Source organism: Gymnoscopelus braueri (genome assembly GCF_963280865.1).
Source record: "Gymnoscopelus braueri genome assembly, chromosome: 4".
NCBI lineage: Eukaryota > Metazoa > Chordata > Actinopteri > Myctophiformes > Myctophidae > Gymnoscopelus > Gymnoscopelus braueri.
In genome coordinates this window covers 45,752,076-45,773,519 of record NC_137605.1, presented here as the reverse complement: position 1 = coordinate 45,773,519, position 21,444 = coordinate 45,752,076, and the positions used below count along the sequence as shown (strand labels likewise).

The following is a 21,444-nucleotide window of genomic DNA, read 5'->3' as shown; positions in this document are numbered from 1 at the left end:
GATTTTCCTGGTTCTTCTCCACATTATGTAATACACAGTCCAAACCATTTATGGCAAAAATGATGTGCCGTTCCACTGGGTTGAGGTCAACGTAATTTGTTTAGACAATGCTTTGGGGTGATGGAGCCCTCTGTAAGTACAGCCAAACCTGAGTGTAAATGTAACTCTGGAGTTAAATGACCACTCAGGATTGTGCAGTGTACGAGTACATGAGTTAGAAAGACAAAACAAACACTGCATCCGTGCGAACAGATTATTATTATTTTTTACTGTTTACAGTATGTGCTCCTGTCTGTGCTTGCAGGGAAGACCAGACAGAATGTGTGAATACCACTAATGATGGTGTGTACCATAGTAATTGGGACACTGCGTTTATAATAATAAGAATATGGTCCCCACTCCTTTTGGGGTATTCTTTTGGTCACAGTACATTTGCACATAGCCTACGTGAAATTGGGACCTTCTGTTTCCCAGGCGGCCTCTCTGTCCATATTCAGCTATGGCTGCCCACTATCCCAGACTTTCACCATACACACCTACCTACCTACCTACCTACCTACCTACCTACCTACCTACCTACCGACAGTACCTACCTACCTACCTACCTACTTACATCTGGTAGGTAGGTAGGTAGGTAGGTAGGTAGGTAGGTACTTTATTAATCCCTATGAGAAAATGTCATTGCTACAGCAGCAATACTAACACAACAAAACTTAGATAAAATAAGAGTAGGAAGTAAAATAAGGGTAAGCTAGGGATACAAATACAAATAAACAATACATTCTTCAAATATACAGATACTGTAGAAATATACAGAAGAGCAAATGTCCAGGTGCGTAGTGCATGTCTGTGATTGGGGGTTGAGGGGGTTTAGGGATGAGCAGGGGTGCAATGCTCACTGGACGGCCTTGCACGCCTAATTGACCAGGAGCACACGCAGGCACACGCATAGATTTAAAACGACTTTAAATTCGCACCTCAACAAAGTTTTCAAAGGCTCCCGACTCACACCTAGGAATAAGCCTAGATGCATATCAATGGTCCATTGTGTGACTTGCAGTGTAGGTGTTAAGCGACGTGCGCGTCACGTCATTGAAATAGAGTGCAAGAACATACCAAATGAGCATTGCATGCCTGGGGATGAGTGATAGAGTGTGATGGTGGATGTGCTGCTCAGCGAGGCAGGATGAGCCTGTTACTGAACGTGCTGCCTTGCCTGTCCAGAATGTCATGACGGGGATGAGAGGTGTTGTCTATGATGGCCAGCACTCCTCATCTCAGCCACCACATTCACTGGGTCCAGGGCAGCTGGCCCTCAGGAAAGAACCACACCTTCCTCAGCAGTCTTTTCATCCTGTTTGTGTCTGCAGCTTTTATGATGCGGCTGCGACACCACAGCAGCAAAGAATGGGCACTGACTGATGGAACACATTAGTGTGGTTCTGTATGGACCTGAGCCTCTTCAGTAAGTGGAGTCAGCTCTTCTCCCTTCTGGCTCCCACACTGTGGAACGAACTCCCCATTGCAGTTAGAACTGCAGACTCACTCCCAATCTTCTGCCGTAATCTGAAGACTCACCTCTTCAGACTCCACCTTAGCCTGTAGCACTTGCCCTAGTCTTGACGACCTTGCAGGCTTATGCAAATGCTAAAATGTCATTTGGATAGCATGTTATGTAGACAGATACCAGGTCATTTGTAGACCTGGCATCCTATAGTGTGTATAATTTCAATGTACAGATTATTGTTTTTTTTATATTATACTGTTTAGACTGATGATAGGTTCTTGGTTTACCTATGATCCTAGATTACTATTTCTATGCATTTGATGTATTACCTTGTGTTTTCCTAGCTTAGTGTAAATCGCTCTGGATTAAGAGCGTCTGCTAAATGCCTAAATTGTAAATTGTATATGGCCTCTCTGTGTTTCTACTCCAATCCAGCTTGCTGCCCACCAGACATCAGGTGCACTGCTTATTGGTACAGTGCACCTGGTCTACAGGGGTCATTCTGAAATCCACCACCATCTCCTTGTTTTTTTGCATGTGGTCTTCATACTAGTTGTTTTATTGTCTTCATACTAGTTTTTCAGTCAACTTATACATTCCCCCCCCCCCCGCAATTCTGCGCCATATTTTATCAGAGAAAGGGCAAAAAATACTATGTGCAGGCATCACCGTCAAGCAATTTACAATTTTGTTCCCGCATTTTATATAATGTTTACCTGCGCCAATCACCTCATAATTATACATTCAAAACTTTCCCAACTTTTATCATGGTTTCCATGTAGAAAACTCAATGTCCACCTCTGGTCCACTCGGGTCCATACAGAAGGGTCAGCCGTAGCTTAGCGGGTGGAGAGGCCGTCTGGTAAGGTCACCGCCATGTCCACGTGTTGAAGTGTCCCTGAGCAAGAGACTTAACCCCTAACAGCCCCCCCCCCATCCCGAGCGGGTGAAGTTGAAACTGAATTTCCCCCATGGAATTAACAAAGACCTCCCCTTCCCGTGCCTATGCTTTCAAGGCCTAAGTAATTGGATGCCAACAGTGGCCTTGAAAAGATTCACTGTCTACATACACACTGTGTGTAAGCTTACTCTTGAGCCACCATCACTGTCTCTGTTCCAACAGCCAGTACTGTATGTTTGCAGCGATGCTGGGCTGACTCTCACTCTAGCCCATTCAAACCGGGAAAGCATCTGTGTCATTTTAGATTTTAGCGTTGGCTATTCAAAATTAGCAGATATACAAGCTCACAGCGCGTCACTTCGTGCTGCGCTAGGAGCCTGTACATCTGCTATTTTTGCATTTTTTAAAAAAATCTTGAAAGTGTTTGAAAACAAATTGAAATTTTTAATTACGGAAAAGTTTGAGAACTTCTTATTCAGAAAGCATTTGTAGAATCGGCCTCAGGTCTTAATGGGCTAGAGTCCAACAAGCGTTCTTCTCTCACTGAATAAGGCCTTTTTAATGCCACACTGCCTGGCGGTGAAAGTTCCCACTGTATCGCCATCAAGCTGTGGCTAGATATGAAGACCCCCCACCGAGTAAAAAGAAGCATCTGTCTGTCCGTCTGGGTGCAGTGGGTGGGGTTTGTCTTTCTGCCAGTGACTGCTGTCTCTAGCCCTCCAGATAAAAAGGCCCAAGGCATAGGATTGTGTGTTGGACTTGACACTATAGTGTTGCCCTCTAGTGATGTAGAAATTGTTCCTAATTATGGTTTAATTGACCACTTAAATCCTAGCGTCCCTATTCTGGTCATGGTGAACATTTGGCGATGACATTATGCTCACAATGCGTCACAACGCGCTTTAGTTCGGCTATTTTCAGCAAAGATATTTATTGTAGAAGGAGAAAAGGAGGGGGGCCAAGTACAGTATAGACCCGTGGGGGACCCCGGTCAACGGCCTAAATGGTTAAAGCCAATGCAAAAATTAGACATACATCTTTACCAAACTGTTGTCAAACAGTGGACCTCTAGCCCAGCTATATTGCTCTACCTTTTGACATTTCCCGTCTGTCTGTTATTCAGCAGCAGTAGTTCTCACGTCATGGAATTCCAAGTGAGGATCTTTGGGGTGTTTTTGGGGTGGTTCATAATCCAAAAGGTGTTTATTTTTACACATTTTTGTCGACAGTGATTTTGATGTATTTATGTTTTAACCGACTCACATGATTTGCAAAACTATTCTAATGAGACTGTCCTTTTTGTCAGCTGGGTATGTACATTACATGTACTGTATACTGTATGTCACTCTGTCCACAAATTTGGCCACCAGACGGTGCTGAAAACACAGCTCAACTATGCATGTATACTGTAGGCTGCCTTGATTTTATTGGTATTTCAACTATTCTAAACTAGCTACTTGAAACATTTAGAGCTGGATTGTTGGGGATGGGAATCTCGCTCAATACCGCCCAGAAAACCATTTAAACTGAGAATCCATATTCTGAATGATTGTCTGGGGGCCATCCTTTATACAGTATACTATACACACATAGAACCAGTGCACTGATGGGTCTATCTGTCACTCTTGCAGTAAATAAGCTCATATTGCGCAAAAATATTTCTCATAAATAACACTTATGCAACTCAAGCCAACTGTTGAAAGCAAATGTCAGAGGTCTGAGAAATCCCCTTTTAGAAAAGAGTGCTGTGTGCCGATTCACCACTGTCACAGAGTGGTGATTTATAACAGTTCATGGTTACACACTCCAAACAGTAGGAGGAGAATCATGGTGGGTGGTTAAATTTGTGGACAGAGTTAACACATAATTGACGAGAAACTGTAGCAAGGCATGAATAACTGTACAGTATGTGTAGTCCAACAAACCATATGGGTGGTCTCTGTTAGGGGTAGACTGGAGTGACCCAGTATGAGGACATGCTGTAACACATCTGACCAGAGCTAAAATAGTAGTGGCATTGATTGATTGGGTCGAGAGCATTTTAAGTCCACGGTGACCCAGTTTTATGGCACTTGATTAATTCAACCCAGAACTTATTTTAATGAATATAACATCATTTTAACAAATCGTTATGCCAGAGTATGTTAATACAATATAACTAGTACCTACATCTGCAGTTGTTGTGGAGGTGGTCTCCCTAATCTTATTCCGAGAAATGTAGACCCTGGTACGACATTTACTGTGCTGACAAGTAGAAGAGCAATATCTCCCCCAGCCAAGTGGGGGGATGCCTCTTGAATGAGCGGTAGGAATGTTGTCTCTCATGTGGTAGACCAGGGTTCGGATCCCGGGCAGGACATAAAAGGTTACGGTATTGCAGATTTAAATGACGTTATTATTATTATTTTTGAAGTTATTTGTTTCTATCAGGAGATGCAAGGGGCATAGCCCTGTAGCATTTGAAACATCTCTACCATCCACAGTGTAGCAACTCCGGAAATTGGCAGTTGTTGCTCTTATTATCCAGTAGATGGCATTATTTGCAAGTTAACTAGAGGTTGAGACATGAGGTTGTCTGGCCTGCCTCAGACACAATAATTGGTCTTACATAATCCTCTCTGTAACAATCACTCAGAGTCCTTGTGAGCAAAAATACTTAGCCTCTCCACCTTGTCCAAAAAAATAATTGTATTACATTCTCACAGTGCATGTACGTAACGCAATGAAATTGAAATGAACTTATGTCATAGTCAAATGCATTGATTCAGAACTTATTGGTGCAGCTGGCAGCTATTAAAAACCAGCAGATGGAAGACAATTCACACACTTCATTGACGTATTTGTAAGGGTTAGAGGGCATGTTCTTTCCCGTCATGCACTACTGCTTCCAAGTTTCTGTCCTCAGTAGTAGTTCATCACTATATTTCACTATGTTTTCGGATGTTTCACTATATTTCACTATGTTTTCTGATGTTTCACTATATTTTCTATTATGTTAATGTCTTTATTCTGTCTGTGTTTTTACAGGTGAGTGCCACTTCCATTGTTTCACTGATGTATGAAGAATGTCCTGGATGACCTGATGGCACCTCAAACAAAATGAGTACTCTAATTCAGTAATTCTTAACCTTTTTAATTTCAAGGACCCCCATTTTGATATTAGGCCACCGAACCCCGTTCAATATGATTTTTATCTCTGGGAAAAATTACACTGTAAATTCCTTGGTGTTCATTTAACTCTGAGAGTGTACAAATGGAACCAAATGGACCCGTAAGTGATCCCATTTGTTCCATTTCATCATCACCTATTTAAACTCGGAGTACAGTTGAGGGGCAAGCCCTCATTTAGCCGAGGTTACAATAATAGACACATTTGTTTCTTAATTATCAATTAGCTGGGGACCCCCTGGAACCCCCTCAGGGACCCCTGGGAGTCTGCCGGACCCCATGTTGAGAACAGTGCTCTGACCACTACACACAACTACAAAAACAGCATCACTGTCAACACCTGTTCAATAAGGACAATACATGGAAACACACTCATCATGTCTGTATCCTGACTGACTCAGTGTTTTTCATAATGCTTGATTGGGAGTTGTTTGTTACGTTTTAACTTTGTGTCGTGGTGAGGTAGAATTGTACAAACTGTGAGGTGAGGTGAGGTGATCACAGAGATCTCTTGATCTCTGTGATCTTTGTGCCTCACAGTGAGGCACTGCAGCCCAAAAGAAGGTAGCTAGGTTACTGACCATATATCATTCATGGGGAGTGGTAAACTCCATCCCCCATGTCATAACTGCAACATGGAATGTGTTGTGGTATATTGTGCTGACCGAGAGCTCACAGATAGTCAGTTAAAGTTGTTAAAAGAGTTCTTGGAAAACAGGGAAGAAGACAGTGGTGTAATTATGGGTTTAAAGGGACTACACCATGAATTTTAACTTTTTCTTCTTTTTTGTGTGTTTTTGGTCTCCCCTACCTCTCTTCTATCCTCAAAAATACCCCAGTTTGAACACTCAGGCTTTCACAGCAAATCTGGGGTTTTCTGTAAATTGGTCTAAAAACAGGCCAAATTGATTTGGTCCCCCTGCCTACGTCACGTCATCGAACAATTCCTCCCATTTTTCAGTTAAAAAAAAAAAAAAATGCATACAAACTGGCTCAATAGCGCCCCGTGCCAAACAGGACAATGTGGTATTGCAGGTGAAAGTGCTTTATAAGCCAGAGAGAAGTTAGTTGGAATGAGTATATCTGAGGCTTGATTTAGGATCAAACCTTTTGAAAAACGTTTGAGGGACATAAACAATATGATATTAAATATATATATATTTTTTAAATTCATGGTGTAGTCCCTTTAATGTCTTTTGCAATGTTTGCAGGTAGTACTGTATGTGTAACAGACACATACTGTAGGCACTCACACAATACAGACCCACAATACATGCGTAGAGCACATTCCAGATTCATATTTCAAAGAAAAGAAAAGAAAAACCTAGAGGCATGTTTAAATCACTCAGACGTTTCTGACATCTATGTTTGCACGGGGTCATTGAAGGTTTTGAAGTGTGTCTGGAAGAGTTGTAGTAAAGGGTTGGGCCGTGACTTGCCTTTCCTAGACTGTCATGTTGCTCTGGAATGCTTGTTCACACCCCATGGGAGTTACCCTGTGTGTTATCGTACTGTAACACCTGGGTGAGGCCTCGCCCCCATAGAAGAGGTGACATCTCTACATTCATTGAATTATATCCTTTCCAAAGGTATTGCCTGGGTATATGAAAAAGACAAGTTTAAACTGAGGTTTCTCTGCTTGCATTTACAGTATTTTTGCTTTGTGAATAATTATCAATGAAGGGTGATTTTTGAATTTCAATTAACTAGAGCAGTCAAGGGATTATGTATTTTTGGGGCGTACGGAGTTACCCAAGTTAGCATCTTCCTGGCTCCCTAAAAAAAAAGGCTATGGGATTTTTGCTTTGGATTTTTGATTATTGCTGAATATAAGCAAGTAAAAGTTAACAATACTATCTTTTATTTAGCAAGATAATTGTCACAAACACGACTTTTATGATTTTTGAGATGCAATCACCAGAAGTAAAAAGCTAATGAGTAGGTCGGGAGAGGCTTATTATATCATATCAGGTGATAACGCGGGAGTCTGTCCCCGTTACAATGCGCTAGACCCCTGGGGAGAATAACATTTACAAGGTATTCACTGATGTATTTTATGTTGGAGAATAAAGTGTGGAAATCTGTTAACCCCGTGTTAACTACACAACCTTATTTCATGCATCTAACCAAAAACTCATAAAAAAAGCCCATAGACATTGAGATGAGTTGAGCCAGAACTGCAAAATAACGTATTTTTTTTAAGGGTTTTAGGACTACAAAACTTCAGTGCTCTATACTGTTATATAAATGTTCAGTGGAAGTGGTAACATTCCCACACTGGATGAGTGGGAATATATGGGCGGGTGACAGATAACAATGGTTGTTCAGTAACTTTGAACTTTACAATGTGAAGAGTTGAAAATGCCAAGAATAGATGCTCTCCAGTAATGTGATGATAGCTTCACAAACACATATTTTCTCAAATGTTCTGTGATCAGAAGCTTCTTTGTGTGTGAGGGGTAATGCTATAAGAATACTCCAGCTTTTTTTTTTGGCAGGCTTCTCAAAGGGGACTGAGATTATAGGCTTTAGCGTTCACTTGGCAGCAATGCACAATGGTTCTTAAATCATCACCCGAGGTGCATAGAGATCTGAGACATGAGTCCCCTATCTATGACAAAGAAAGTTGAGATCATTTTGAAACTTTAATGCAGTGGGTTTTGCATTTCCAAGCACATGCTACCATTGCTGCCTTTCTATTATGTCTCATTTCCAGGCATCAGCTGCAGGTATATAAAATACACAATTCAAACAGTACAATTCAAATAGTACTGTAATGCATATAGAGCCTACCATTTCACCCCTTGATACTACCAATGAGTATTTCATTAAACCACCTCGATACAGCAAATTAAAATCATTGGTTCAGCTCTGGGCCTCATTCATGAAACGTGCTTATGATCACAATTTGACCTTAAAGCGCTCGTGTGAGTGTTTCAAGAACAAATAGGAGTTTATTTGTCACTCACTCATACAGGTACAAGCAGCAAAATGTTTCCATGTTTCCACGAGCACAGACTTCTTCTTCCTCTTAGCTGCAGTTGTTTGTTGGTAACACACAAAACTCACTTCTGCTGCGAGACGTGTATGCATCTAGAAATGTGTGAACGCCCTACGAATGCCACATTCTCTATGCAAAATCAATTACAGTAGTGCCACACGTGGGAACATCACTCGTCAACAGCTCTACAAGCTGACAGTGCGTCGCAATGCAAAGCATTGTCAGCTTGTAGATTTGTTATTTTTGACGAGTGACAGTGTCGTACTATGGAGTGTAATTAGGCTTTCCTCTTCGTGTTGCACAACCCTTCGGTGCATGCCTTTTATGGTGTTAATCTTCTCAAATTATTTAACACGCATCCAATATCATTCATCACCTGTGTAACACAGTTTCAGTTTCTTGAATCCAATTGGTCTTTACTTAGCAGCAGGGCTAAACTAAAATATTTTAGAAATTTAAGAAGAGTTTCTTGAATGAGGAATGTCTCTAATAGTTTTTGTTGAAACCCTCAGGGGAGTTGCAAAGACTTGAAGCAATTTTCAGAGTTGTCAGGGCAGAAACCAGATAGGCTGTTGGCTATGGGAATACTCTGTTCCTTTCTCCCCTGCGGGGCCACACTCCGTCAAGGTCAAAATGTTAACATACACTTAGTGAGAGAGTATTATAACGGTGTTCATATAGCGGCCCTTTATATTTTTTTCATATAAAACTGAACAGTACATGAGGAATTTGTCCTCAGTGTTGTTTGCGGCGCTGGAATGGATCCCACCTGACCCATAGATTGTTTTATGACAGTTGAGTGGAAACGGATGTACACACTGTAGTAGTTTGCCTTCACATTGTTTGGACTGGCATTCCCTGTCTTCAACAGGGAACGTTTTCTCTACGGTAGGTGTCACAGTGGAAAACAGGATACGGCTTGACCCAACCCAGCAATACCGATACGAGCCAAATAGGAAACCTAAATCTCATTTAATGCGGCACTGGTGGCACAAGAGTAATAGTTTTTTCTTTCTTTCCCCCCCCCTCAGTTCAATGAAGATAGACTATCACATATAATGGCTAAAGGAGACAAACCTTCAGCAGCCTTTGAGTTCTGTGACTACAGGGTACAGGGTATTGTTCAAATACCTCACAGATAAACACCTAGCAGCATACTGTAGGATATTATTATACATCTATGGAGTACACCCTGAGGCTCCGCTGGGTGCGGTTTAATTGTTTGCCAGCATTCAACACTTGGACACTGGCCAGAAGTGTCTCAAAGACACTGGTGGAAAGAACATTTGAACCCCTGTATGTTTTAGCCGGCGGTACAGTAGAGACAGAACAATGAGATATCATATCTCGTTCCACCATCAGGGCGTGACGCTCTCTACTCTTGTACGGTTATCTCTGGTAGATCACCTGCAGTCAGTGGCACAGAGTGGCATGATGCCTCTCTATCACGGCCGTGTGTGGAGAGTGAATGCTTTACCGCACCGTTGACACATTAGGATCTTCACATTGTGGCATTGCTGCACACTTGTTGAGTAACATTTTATGTCGGTTCATGTACAGTATTCTTATTTCCGAGGGTGTTGAGAGATTGCTGACAACCGGAGCAACATCCTCCATGCTCACCTAATTGGATTGCACAATAGTGATGCGACTGAGTTTTAAGCTCATATTAAAGAATAATGGGAAAGACATTCTACAGTAATGCATTTGTTTTACCACTGACCTATTACTTCTGCAAAGCAACTATACTGTAGATTAATTAATTCATGAATATTGTATTATCATTAGATTTTCAGACAGCTTTTCACAACTTTATTTATTGTGTTCCAAGGGTGCCGTTGTAAGAACTTTTGCATTTAGTGATGTATATTTTTAATTTTAATCACTCTCTGCAGAGTGTCTGTAAAGGTTGTCTGGAAGTCGTTGACTGAAGTCTTTCTGGAAATGGGGCCCTGCTACTCTGTCCTCACCTCTCAGCAATGCATAGCAATAACAGGATTGTGGGAACCGCTAACAGTCAGATAACATCAAGACACCTCTCAAACCTGCCTTAACAAGAATGAATTTTAACTAGAAAAAGTGCTCCTCGGAGCACAGGTCTCCGCCAGGTCAGGTACGTTATTGTGGCCTCCTGGTGGCGCTATAATTGGCCAATGTGAAAAGGGTGCCATTTATTCTTAGGTCGTTCACGGCAATCGGACACTGCATTCATGATTTGAGGCCTCTCAAACTTGCCTTAACAAGAATGAATTTTAACAAAAAAAAATATTCTCAGAAAGAAAAAGATAGTTAAAATGGTCGAGAGTAGTATTACACTGAAAATGTATGTTGTTGTTGGTAATGTATTTAGCTCATCTTAATTCATGATTTTGTTTATTTGATAGGGACAGAGCACATTAATAAACATGAGTATAAAAAATAAGATGAAAACATTCCAGAGTTAGCAAGAATGGTAGTTTACGTCTGTAGATTCTTGATTCTAGTCCCAATGCAATGCTTGTCTGCAGTAGGGAGCAGAAAGAGCCCTCTTGTGGGAGATCAACTCAGTTGAAGTCAGCGTGCTAAAAGAGCTAACTAAGTGGATAACAATGACGGTGAGTCACTACTGTAACTGATGTGTGTGAAGCAGTAGAATAGACCCTTTCTTTTCTCTGTCACAAACAAAGTAAGTAAGTTACTGCAAGCCTTCCTTTCAGGAAAGGCAGTGCCTCTTTAGCCGTTTATTTTATTTTCTCTTCATGCCAGAGGAAAGAATGCAACTGATTCATTCTCTCCAGATGGAAGGGGTTTTATGGGAATGTGGTTAATAAATCACGCTATATTGTGCATGTGTGTGTTTGTACATGTGTGCATGTGGATGTGTGTATCTGTCCCTGTGTCTTTTCTGTACATGTTTTGAGATATCTTCACTTTCTCTGCATTCAGACATCTACACGTGTACTGTAGTCCCTGATTGTCAGGACGTCTGTCTAAAAATACACCTCAGCCTCTTCAGGTTGCAATGTAAATCTGCCAATGTGACAACGAGCCAGGAAGGCCAGACTCCGGATCCTGTGTCAGTTTTTTTGTTTGAAAGACTGTTGCCCCTGACAACGGCTAGGCCACATTCCCTGCGACCTCAGCTGCGGACAACACGTGGTATTTACCTAAACTGGGTCCTGAGTGTATGAGTCACATTGCCATAGCAACCCTATGGCCCGGCACGACCACACCCGCCCATGTGCGATTTCTGTCATCGATGACTCAGTGTGCAAATATTCCAAACGATTTTTTTATGTAAATCATCAACTTTTGTTTTACCGTTGGACACTTTTCCTCGTAGTGATCCATTTTCCTTTTGCTTTGTCCCACGTATAGATTATTTCCTCCCGTGCATTTCCGATTGTGTGTAACCTAAGCACTCTAACCATAACAGTGTGATGAGGGAATGAATGAGCGCTGCCCTCTCATCATAGTGGTGGTTTGTTGCAGTGGGTGGTGCGAACAGGCTGGCCCCTTTTGGCTGGCACTCACCAGCCTGATGTTTCCAACAGCCATTTTATGCTCTCTCTCTCCACCATCATGGAACTGGATTTCCATTTTGTGCAGGTCTGATTTCAGCTAAGCAGTGTTGGAACTTGGAAAGTTCCAATTATATTCTTTCTCTGTGTGTGTGTGTGTGTGTGTGTGTGTGTGTGTGTGTGTGTGTGTGTGTGTGTGTGTGTGTGTGTGTGTGTGTGTAATATTTTATCTGAAGGGAAGTTTATTGCCTGAGGTCGGTGTGCACCAGTAGTTTACTTCAGATCAAGTTTTAAGCTCTGCTAGTGATGGGCTAGGATGACGATGTTGGTCCATCATCCATCAAACATTCTGTGGAATTTGCTGTGCACCTTCATGTTCTTCAGTGAGTCTAGCACCACTCTTAGGCCAACAATTCCACTGGCACACAAGATATCTCATCCCATCCCATGAATCTTGCTGAGCACATTTATGCCCCGGCCCCCAGAGGATGAACTCTTAACATTTGAGTCACCCCATGCCCTTTGCTCTACTGCCCCTCCCCAGTTCTTGCATGTATAATAATTCAGTCAGGAACACCCTGGTCATAGATTTAACTATTTATTGCAACAAATGGAATACAGTTATACTTGGCACGATGACTCCGCTCTTAAGATGCGCCTTGAATTAGCCAAGCAGCATGCTAAGCTAAATCAGGAAACGCAATGCTGAAATCCCCCATGGGAAGCTGGCCCAAATTAAGACATTACATTTAAGTTTAACTTTAGAGCCATGCAAGACAGATAAAGTGTAGGTGGGAGTCATATTTAAATGGACCACCTTGTTGTGAGAATGGATTGTGATAAGTGGCTGATTAGAAACACTTATTCAATCAGCAGACTGACAGCTGATAAAGCTGGGCGTCCCGTGTCCTGCATGAACTAACGCGATGCTTCATTTGAAAAGGTTTCATTTGATTTTTCATTAGGCTCTTAAAATAATGCTGATCCACTCTGAAACAGTTGGTTATTTAGAGTCACACAGAAAGAATTTGCTGTGTGAGCATTCAGCATGTGTTTAATAAGTTGGTTTACTCTTCTCCATTGGTTCCTTACCCTTCCAAGGCTGAAGGGGTCTTTAACAGCTTGGAAACGGCCTAATTGCTCTCCATAAACCATGCTATAAGTATGCAAGAGACACACTCCTGGACTCACTGTGGGGTTGTTCTTGGACACCGTGCTGGTGCCTTTTGCTTTTAGCTCAGGTGGCCAAAGTTCGTCATTGCCTTTTGTCTCTCTCCCTTTAGTTCTCTCTTACCCTCTAGTTTGCAATGTCCACCCATCGTCTTAATGACTATGGGGTGAGATTTGCGGGAGTTCATGGACAAGGCAGCCACTGTGCAAGCAACGCAGTTAGTAGTGCTGGAACAAGACGTGGGTGCTATTAGATGTACTGTATGGGATATTGGCAGGAGGGGCAGCCAAGGGGATGTTTTCTGGCCTTGGATTTATGGCATCAATGTACTGTAGCTTTGTATTTATGGACTGGAAGATGAAAAGAATCCCTTGTTCCTCTGTAACCATCTCCCTCCGACGCTGAATGTGCCCCCTCAGTCCCACCATTCTGTCTTCCTGCCCTGTCTCGCATGCCATGAGGCTCCGCCGGACGGGCAGTGGGGTTCACATGGGCGAAAAAAACAAGGAGTAGCAGTGTGATTCAGACAGGGTGGTGGAAACGGCCTGAGCTGCTGTTATTAGTTGGAGGAGGTACTGGACGGACGCCTTTTCACAATCATGTTAGATCAGAGCAGCATGGACTTAGGAGACCCCCTCGGGGACCGCTTCTGGAGGAGCTATAAGAAAGGTAAGACCACCAACAATGTTTCAGCTACTGGCTGTGAAGGTGGGAAAGGAATAAGGTGAGGAAGCAGTAAATTATTTTCCCATTGGTCGGTTAGAGGCTTATGTCATAATAAAGGGGTGTGGTCATAACTCAGCTCATAATAATTCCTTTCAGTCATGTTGTATCGTGCGCTGTTGCGCAGGGTTTTATACAAAATGTTTATTTGATTAAGTGTCCAAGTGTTTTTTATCATGTATGACGGGACGGATGGGGTGCCTGGTGGCTCAGTCAGTTCTTTGCAGACCCTATGACCTCAGGACCCGGGTTTGAATCCAAACAGATTTACTGTCTGTAGTCTGCACTGACCTATTTCAAATTAAGCATAAAATGGCAAAACAAAAAAAATATGTAAATATGTACTGTATGTATCAGGGGTGTCGCGTTGATGCATCCATGGCATTACTGCAATACTTAACCTGTTTGTTTTTTTTACGGCATGGCTCTGCAAGAGGCTAGCCATCTATGCCAGGGTCTGTTTGTTTGTGTTCTGTGTGTGACTGTCCGGAGCTAATCTTGTAAATCGCTCGACCGCTCAGCGCCAAACTTTGTATGCATGCCGCCAGTAGGCCACACATTGTTTCATCCTTTTTAAAATATTTAACTTAAATGTTATAATGGAAGTCAATGGGGCCATGATCTAAATATTGGATGAATATTGGTCACTAGAGGTTGGTCACACCTACGTCGCACTGCCGATCCGACCAATATGTCTGAGTCATAGTGTCAGGGGTTTTGTCACAGTATCTGTCTCTCTGTGTCCCTTTTGTGCCCATTATATGGAGAGTCCCTTTTATGCCCATATATGGATAACTCTGTATCTGTCAGTCCTTGTCCCTTTTATGCTCATAAATGGAGATCCATGATGTCTTTGGAGCTGACTGATTTGTTGAGGTTAGAGAACACACTCCATATTTAGATGAGTCAGATATATGGTGACGTCAGAGGAGGTATATTGTCATTGACGTGGCCGTGGTTTGTTTATGGTTACGTTGACAGTGACGTGGTCGCGACGTCAGAGGTCCGTCTGCCCGCCCATCCACTGGCCGGTCTGCTGGCTGGTCCTCCCTTAAGCCAATTTTAATATAGGATACATCATCATAGATACATCATAGACAACTGACGTCATACTGTAGATGACTGATTTCACAGGCTGGTCTCATGAAGTCCGAGATCCGCATTAGAGCAATGCCACCTCTATGTGGGTCCCACGATCCACACAATTTCCTAGTTTTATAGCTTTTAAGTTTTTCTTTATCCCAATAGATGTAGTACGTGTCTCACATGTAAATCCTGATCCCTGGCTGCTGCGTAGCTGAGGGTGGACTTAACCCTGATTCATACTTTGTTGCGTTCTGGCATCATGCGCCAAAAATAGGGTGATCTACAAGCTCACAGCGCCATCGCACCTGGACGCGTTATGATCTTGCAGATCGGCTATTTTCTGCACGCGGCACCGACGTGCAATGAAGTAACAAGCAATAGAGCTCTCACGGAGCTTGGAAAACAGGAGACGAGGGCTGTTTCAAATCTGTGCACATCTCACTGCTGGAACTCGTTTACTGCACACAAAGACTTTTTGTTCTCCTTCACTGTTGTTTATGTACTTTACCACCAAATATCTGAAAACCGATACCTGTTATTTGTTTTATGTCACAAATGGTAAAGTGATATTGGACTTTTGAACGTGTGGCACCACTGAACTACAGTACAACATTTACCCGACAAGGCCACATTGAGTATTGATACTAATGTAATTAAAGTTTGCCTACAGTAGCCCTATTGTGGCTGGAAGTGAGCTTCCACTGGGCTGGTCATAGGAGCTGTAGGGGGCGTAGCTTAGTCGGTCACCATATCCCCAACACCTGACAACTTGTTAGAGAGATAGAGAGACAGAGGTGGCTGGGACGGGGGAAGGGTGGTTAGTTTGGGGGGCAAGGGTTAAGGATGAGTGAAACTTGGTGTTTTTGGGTCCCGAAGATTATTTTTGGAAGGCAAGGGTGGCATAATCTGTGACTTCACTTCTTTCCACTCTGGAAAAGGAGAAGTCAAAGTGATCCGTGACTTGCAGAGCTTGGAATATAAGCGAGGCTTGTCGTCTTTATTTTACCTCAAGCACATGCATGTGTACTGTATGCCCGTGTTAGCCAATTTTCCACTTTTACCTTGGAAAAAAAGGACTGCAGAGAACTTTTGCAGGCATCTTTCATCAGCTCCTGTTGCGTAGAATGGGAATATGGCTGCACAAGCTCTCTATTATGTAACAGCCAAACTTAAGTGTTAACTTGCATGAATCCAAAAATATTTATGAGCTACATCTGGAAACGGATTTAGTTGGCTGAGTTAAGAGAACAGCTCTTAGTGGTCTCTGATTGAATTCAGCGCAGAATTTATTGTACGAATTGTTGATGTTGAGTGCACAATTTATCTCTATTGTTCCCAAAATAGGGACGCCAGGGTTATAGTGGTTAACTGAAAGAATATAGAAATGACAATATGAACCACTACAAATTGCAACAATAAACTTTTTTTTTTTTAAGAAGAGGGAAATATGTATCAGGCAGATTCTTTTACAAGATGTTCTGGTATTGTGCAAGACATTCCCTGGTCAATAAATCAATTTGCATGTTGGAGAATGATCAACATGCTTCACTTTCTCTGAGGCCCCTCTGAGCACGCAAGCAATGCAAGCCAAGCACACCAATTCACTTCAATCCATCCATGTTTAATCTCACTAGATCATCTCAAATGAGTTCCGCAGACAGTGCAAGAGGGTTAATCCCTGCTGTTTCATCCCTCTTGCATTTCAAAGGCTATACTCCCACAGCCTTGCAGTGGTGGAAAAAGTACTCAAATGTTTTACCTAAGTAAAAGTATCAATACTGCAATGTAGAAGTACTCTGTTACAAGTAAAAGTCCGGAAATACTCCAGTAAAGTAAAAGCACCTCACAATTGTACTCAAGTACAGTACTTGAGTAGATGTACTTTGTTACTTTACACCACTGGCTAACTGACTCACGACTGATTGTCCTGCATGCCAACATCCACATATCATTTCAAGGTGACTTCAGGAACAAGCTGACGACTGGCTTTGTGGCATGGAAGAAGTCACTTGGTGCCATCATCTTACAATTACTGCTCAGTGCTTAGTGTGAGTGTTTAGGAAGGAGCAAAATGTTGTAATTAGTCACCATTTAACCTTTCCCCTCTTTTAAAGCCCACCTGTCAGTTTCATATTTCAGTCAGGATAGTATAGGTTAAAAGTTTGTTTTTAAATCCGGGTCCCATGTGTGTCAGATTGCTTTAATCCTTCCACACACCAAGTACAGAGACAGGATCAGTCCTGGACAGTGCTAGCATCCCAAAACATAGAAGTACTAACACTGTATCTCCTGTAGAATCAATTATTTGTTAGAATTTGTATACCTCTGTTGACAGTTGTCCATCCGTCCGTCCCAAACGCAATAACGCAATATCTCAGGAACACCTGTAGGGAATTTCATGACATTTGGCACCACTTTGACTTAGAAGTAGATAGTCAAAGGTCAAGGTCAATGTGACCTCACTGAACACGTTAGTAAATTCCTTCCCAGTCTTCACTCATATGAGTCTGGACAGCCAACAAGGTGTTTTTACTTAATTATTATTATTACTGTTTTTTTTCTTATCTTGTTATATTGTATTGTTGTGTTAGCACAGTCTCTGGGGAACACGTCCCACCAACATTTCACAGCTTGTGCCTGTATGAGTGACAAATGAAATCCCTCTTGATTCTTTTGGTGGAGGCACACAACCACAATGCAGTATTTCTAGTTATCTTTTCTTTGTATTTATCAACTGGACCAAAGACATCAAGGACTGCACATGAAAGCAAGACATCAACAATTGGGGCATTTTATTGACATAGCTGTCAACAGACTAAACAACGGGGCAAAAACATCAGATGTTCCTTTTTGGCTGTGTTAGTGTCCCGTCGCAGACCTCACAGTATACCGCTCCAGCTGCTTTCAGTAATCTCTATCTTTGAGAGTGAGGTGTTAGTCCTCTTACACGTGTCAGCTCTTTCAGAGGGGCAGCTGTCCCCAGGATGAAGGGTCAACCACCCTGACTCACCAAGTCAACAGGTTCAATAAAATACTCTATATCAGGGGTCTTTCAGGCCAAGGACCCCTTAGCTGAGAGAGAGATGAGGCAGGGACAGATTGCAGAACAGACAGGTTGCCGATTAAACCTGTTCATAGATTTCATAGATAGCTATAGACTTGTTTGGCAGCACTGTCATCAGTGTACATTATGTTGGATTCATGTTAATGTGTATTTTCAGACATTTAACATTTAAACCGTCAATACTTAGTAAACTTGACCTTTCACTCTGTACTTAGTCCGATCTTTTCCCCCTCTACTCCAAACGCCTTTGCCGCCTTGTAGATCGGCTATTTTTGGCTAAGGTTCTGCTCAGAATAGAGATGCTAGGGTGTGGTTAATGTAAAAAAAAGACCCTATCACACAAACATTTGGCGGTCCCCCTGTAGTAACTCTGAGGACCCCCTAGGGGTCCCGGACCCCTTGTTGAAGACCCCTGCTCTACATTATTATGAGACACTTTCATTGACAGAAATGTCAGTCATTCTAACATCTAAAATGTTCACATGCCTCTTTATTTTGTGTTACGTTTCTGCAATCACTTTCCAGTCATGATTCATGTTCATGAGCCTCTATCTCTCTCTGCTTCTATTTGCATATTTGTCCATACTCAAAATGTATTTATTTACACACATGAATTGTGTTCAGGAATAAAATATTCAGTTTGCACTCAACTTCGATTCTCCTGCCACATGGCAAAGTACTGTACAGTAAGAGGCATAATTCTTTCCAGTTCCAGCCTCTGTTTATTTAGAAAACTCCAGTGCCTCCTCTGTATTGGCTGAGGGAGGGGAGTGAGTCAATTCTGAAGCCCTCCTTCAAACAGAGAGCTGCCAAATGTAGCTATTGTATAAATCTTGCTTGCACTCCTAATTTTTTAATACCGCATCAGCGCACAGTAAAATCCAGTGTTAATTTAACGCTGAAAGTGTAAAAAGGAGACCCCAGCCAGGACCATTTTAAAACATCTAGGGTTAAATTAACAATCTGGATTTTATCTGTAGTTCGCTCATGAAATTGCCTGTAAGAAAATGTACATTATTCCATTGAACTCTCTGAGACACATGGGTCAGATCACAGTGGCAAAGTCTGATCAGTAGTAGTTTCATTCTTTTTTTGGCAAACCATATTTTCTATACTGCACAGTAGTGTCTATATTGAGCTCACTGGTATGTTTCAGCTTCAATTGAATTCTGAAGAGGACCGTTCATGTGGACTCATACAATAGCCTGTAGGAAATGTTCTGCTGACCTTTGCTTTCTCTGAACTTGGCGGGTCTGGTATCAGAGTGGAAGGCACGTGTGGCGGAGCGTTAAGCCCACAGAGAACATAGCCTTTACGTTGGGCCGGTAGCCAATCCCCCACAGTCAGTGCTGACAGATCTATTTTGGGAAAGCAGAAGTACGCTCTTACTAGGCACAATATCTACTGAGACCCCTTTCCCTTATGATTATATTTGTAATCACCTGTCTCAATCATTACATTGTCACACATCATACTTCCATTTGTGGGTGCTTGCTGCCTCTGAGTCAGATTTGTGGTCTGATTAGACAGTTAGGTCCTACAGAGAGCATGCAGCCCCACCCTCCTCTTTGCATCTATGTTTGACCAATCATTCAGCCGATAATGCCAATCAAATAACCAACCTCTATAGTGTAAGAAGGCATAAGCACAGCCCCAGTCATGGTAATCTGATTATAGTTGTTAGGTGGGGGGAAATTGAGCAATTACAATTTGCATTTGGAAGATGCTCTTATCCAGAATACAAATGCGAGATCAGAGTAAATGGCATGAATGAACCCTAGTCAACAAACAAAGGGTTAATGGTCACATAAGTAGAGTGCAAAGAAAACAATTTAGACAACTGTTTATATTATACACACACACACACACACACACACACACACACACACACACACACACACACACACACACACACACACACACACACACACACACACACACACACACACACACACACACACACACACACACACAGTTGTAGTAAATGTAAATATCAAAATATGTGAATAAGTAACCTAACCATACATGATACTGTATATCTGCATAATATAGTCAAAATAGGTGAGCACTGACAATTGACTGGGCTCTGGGCCAGTGTAAGAGTCACTGCTAAACCCAGAACTTCGCTGAGCTCTCTGTGAACAAACAGTGCATGCGTTTTGAAAAATGGCTGCCTGGTATTTATTCATTCAACCTTTATTTAAACATTTCGGAAAGATCATTTAGGGAGTATGATTTTTTGACTTGGTTGGCTTCATTTGCATATGTTCTTGACTTTCCTCCATAATAAAGGATTTAAGACAAGATAAGATTAGATCGGCTTTATTGTTCCGAGGGGAACTTTGCCATGGACACATACAGTATCTGCTGTTAAAAATACAATGGCAACATAGTGCATACATTCAGGACATACAGATAAAATCCAGTACAAACACGGACTGCCAACACATTGCACACTGCCCACGAACGACACTTTGCTTGTTCTGTGGTAACCATTGTTACTTACGAACTGGAAATTCATTGTGTAATCAATACCATCTTACTTATTCACGCAAGCTCTTTCACAATCCAAAGTACTCATACTGTACACACACACGCACACAAATACCAGTTTGACAGTTCTACAGCCACCTCCACTCTGTGATAGGCCTTGGCATGCCATACAATATTTTTTCCAAAGCACTAAGGGATGTACATGACTGGTGAGAATGTTTCTGCGATCACAGGGGCCTCAGTCTCTCTGATGGGACATACACAATGTTCATAAATCACATACCCTTCCAGCTATAACAGTCAGAATAATTACAGTACAAAGTACTTGTATGAGGGACATTGCATGGTACATCTGGTGTAGGTCGAGCAATTAATGGTAGAACCCTCTGCTAGCACCTCCTAATCTAAATAATTGGTCATCAGAGGCAAATCAGTGCTGTGAGAAAGGAGTCCTTCTCATAACAGCCTCAGTAAACATATAAGTAAAGTTTATAACCGGCCAGTAGACACTGCCCCAGCTGGGAAGTTTCGTGCAAACCTTGTTAAGCAATTATTTAAGGTTCAAGGTTGAAGGTTCTTTATTGTTATGCCTTGTGTACGGTACATAAGTGTGAAATGAAATTTAGTTCGACTCCTCAGACAGCAGCAAAGTAACATAATGAACGGCAATGATAGGAAAACAGGAGAAACAGAAACAAGCAGCTATACATAATATAATACACGATACCAGTTTGTAACTAACATTGTTGGAGCATTATGTAACTCTTAAAAGACCACTCTGTTTTTACTGTAATTGCATGCAGTTATATTTAATATGTGGCTTGCGGGTG

General features: G+C 42.0%; 1 protein-coding gene across 6 annotated transcripts in view; it reads left to right on the top strand.

Annotated features, from left to right (window-relative positions):
* Window positions 1-21,444, top strand: part of plecb (plectin b) — a 144,309-nt gene that overhangs the window by 35,809 nt on the left and 87,056 nt on the right. The window lies entirely within an intron of this gene.